General features: G+C 35.2%; 1 pseudogene; it reads right to left on the bottom strand.

Moving 5' to 3' along the window:
• Positions 1-867: 867 nt before the first annotated feature.
• On the bottom strand, positions 868-1,215 carry LOC149156051 (DNA topoisomerase 2 pseudogene; annotated as a pseudogene).
• Between the last annotated feature and the right edge of the window lie 2,192 nt (positions 1,216-3,407).

Genomic DNA, 3,407 nt, shown 5'->3' with positions numbered 1-3,407 from the left:
TCCACCCGAAATCTCTGACAACCGTCAGATCAAGTATGTTAGATCAACTATGGAGGATTGTCGTGTAAGTTGTTGATCGGCAATCAGAGATAGGAGGAGGAGTAGCAAAGCGGAAGGTTTAATATGGAGGGCAGACCCGACGATAAATATGAATGCGAGTGTATATATTTTGAGATCTCCTTATGTGTTTCGGAGCGAGATTTCATGTATTTCCTTTGTATTCTATTAAAGTGTTGTCCTTGAGTCTTTTAAGTCTTAAGCATTATTTAAACACTTCCAATAGTTGCATATCAGAGTTGAGGGGTGATAAGATCATATATGTGATATGACCATGGTAAACTACGATGAGCGATTGCGATAAAGACAATTCTTGGGAAATGTGCAAAGGCTGAGGAAAGGTAGAAAAAGGTATGTTGTGCATGTTTTTATGTGTATTTTCTTATAGGAGGATTAGAAAGGATTAAAGCATCGACAGAAGGGTTTTAATGGTTTTCCAATTATAACCCAAAGTTATAAAGTGGGGTTTGGATATATGTGCGGCCATAGGAATTAATAAAGGTTTATGAGGATGTATTAAGTCCCGATAGAAAGGATTGGAAGGGCTAGACTATATGGTTAATAAATAAATCATTCCACATGAATTATAATTAACCGATTGTTATTTATAATGAACCTTTGACCGAAAGGTCATGTAAATTCGTGGGTAGAAAATGGCTTATGAATAGGTCTATATGCATATTGTGGGTAAAGCAGGGGTAACCTTGCGTCAAAATATAATCAAATTTCCTTACTTTGAAAACCCTAAAAGCCTTAGAGGCACTCCCTATACAAAAATAAGCAAAATCAGAGACAGTAAGTACTCAGCCATCACTGCATATAATTTTTCTTCCTCTTCCCAGCGTCGGTCTCAATAATAAACTTTGTGGAAAATATATTAACCATTTTGGCACCATACCCATTCCTTCCATCATAGTTACTACTCATTAACAGATGCCCAAAGATCATCTCCGGCACATACACGCCCTCCTCATGGTGAATCTCCATGAGAACACCATCTCCATTTTTGTAAACGTTGATGCTATTATCCTCCACGCTGATGGTCACCTTTACAGAATCCATGGAGGAATCCCAGTGCTTGTTATCAGCTGCACTGACGAGGATCTCATCGAAAATATTGTAAAGACCTGCAACGTATGAGATACTCCGATGAACCATCTCTTAACCTTCGTAAATCCAAAGGGATTGGGTAAGCTTCTCAATATAGCCAACATAGGTGTTGGGAAGAAGTAGGATGTGTTCCAGCTGAGTCTTCTTCTGGTATGTTTCTTTGATGGTTATACCATTGACGTAATTGTTGTTGGCTTGTTAGATGTTGGCATTATTGCTCGGCTGCAATGGCTTCTATTTTTCACTAGCCATGATAAAGAGAATGGATTGACGTAGAGATTATGTCCAATGGGGATCAAGTAATAATGATGCCTTGGGTTTTCCAGGCTCTACACAAAATAAACAATGCACACCTCTCTCAAATCCATATTGTGGATTGCTTGTATTTTAATGGGTTTCAAAATTTTTTTATTGCTTGACATCTTGAGGGAAAGTATGTTGTTTTGTGAAAATATGACGAAGATGAGCGTTAAATAGTTTTACAGTTTGTGTGGCATAATAATTCAAAAAACAATAGAACTACAACTTATCTAACTTGAATTCACAATAGTGAACCTAAATTCTGATTATTTTTTATAACTATGTACCGGTTGTTCAACGATATGAAGGTGGAATGTTTTTATAAGGATTAAGCTTTGGTTTTGATGGCAACTTATGCTCTTCAAAATATTTCTCGTAGCATTGGATCATATTTTATTTGTTGTGTAACCTTCTATATCACAATGAAAATGATTTTCCTTGTATCTTATATATATTATAATCATATATGAATGTTACATTCGAGTTACTTAAAACCATTCCAGAACACTTATACTTGTTATTCTATGCTTTTGGGTTTGTTTCTGGTGACTATTGTCATAAATTTCATGATATAATTATGTTATGTTAAAAAAGTGAAGCCAATTGGTTAATTAGATGACAATAATTACATGATTTATTAGATCATTACATTCTATATTTTCCAAATTTGATGAACAAAATTTCATATTAAATCGAAAGTATGTTGTTTTGGGCAAATATGACAAAGCTTTGACTGAGATGGCTAGGAAATAACCTAATTTCAGCATCAGTTCATGTCTATGGAGCTTCAAGGAGTGTTGCATGGAAGGAACCTCATCTTGGAATTTTAAGCAAATTAAGATAATTTCAGGAATGGATTCGTAAGAAATCTTCTGTAGTGATTTTATCTCAGGCATATTTCTCCATTGGGGGCCAAAAACCCCTGTGAAGTCACTATTAACACAGTTTTGCATAGATTTAATTGAAGCTTGGTCAAACAATTACTCCATTTTCTAGGTTGAGTCTATCAAATTATCTTTTAGCTTTATCCCATTGTCAATTGATCTAGGATGCCATATTTCAATCTATATATGGCATTCAACTTGAGATCATCAATAATAAAACCAACATTGACTGTAGTCACTTTCAATCTATATATGGCATTCAACTTGAGATCATCAATCACAAAAACAACATCAACTGCATCCAATTCAATCCTCTATCAGCTTCTCCCACACGTGAAAAGTCGTGCCAAGAAAGGCACTAATTTTAAGTTACAAGTCATTATAGTGCTTGTTTTCCACTTGTTTCCTATTAGAATAAAATTTATGTCTAAAAATAAAATTGTTTTTAAAACATCCTAAATTAATCACGCCATAAGAAAAAATACACCATGTTGGTAATCATAAAATTTTAGTAGGGATTCAAGGAATTACAATTAAGGGAAAAGGAAAGGAAAGAATGTTTGAAAATAGAGCACCAATTAAAAGAGTGAACAAATGAGAATTCTATGAAACCCAATTGATCAACCTAGGACACCCAAGTTAACATTGGTTCACTTGTGTGGTCAACAAAGATTAACCTAACCAATAGGGTGCATTGTCTCTATGGTCACCGCCACCCAGATGGCATAACACGGAAGCCATAGGTAATTTTTGAAGAATTCTTACCATTCAGACTCAGCACCTAAGCCAACAAAAGTTCCTCATGGGTAAGAAACAATAATTCTTATAATTAAAAAATAAATATAAAATGCAGTTAGCTACCTTTTGAGTCGGTTTAGCCTCTAGAATCTTCTCCTATAGCACAAAGCCTCATTCCCGGTTATCTGACTCCATGTCCATTTCCTCGGAATCCGATTTCTTGGCTTTGGGACTCTCAAAAATCGGGATAAGGGAAAATCCAAGGTCCTTTTTGGGTCTCTATCATTTTTAGGGATGGATGGATCATCAGAATCCATC

This window comes from Pinus tabuliformis, chromosome 9 (assembly GCF_031772625.1).
Source record: "Pinus tabuliformis cultivar Carrire ecotype Pingquan chromosome 9, CPIR1, whole genome shotgun sequence".
Classification (NCBI taxonomy): domain Eukaryota; kingdom Viridiplantae; phylum Streptophyta; class Pinopsida; order Pinales; family Pinaceae; genus Pinus; species Pinus tabuliformis.
The sequence above is the reverse complement of the archived record's forward strand: the minus strand, read 5'-3'. Positions and strand labels throughout refer to the sequence as shown.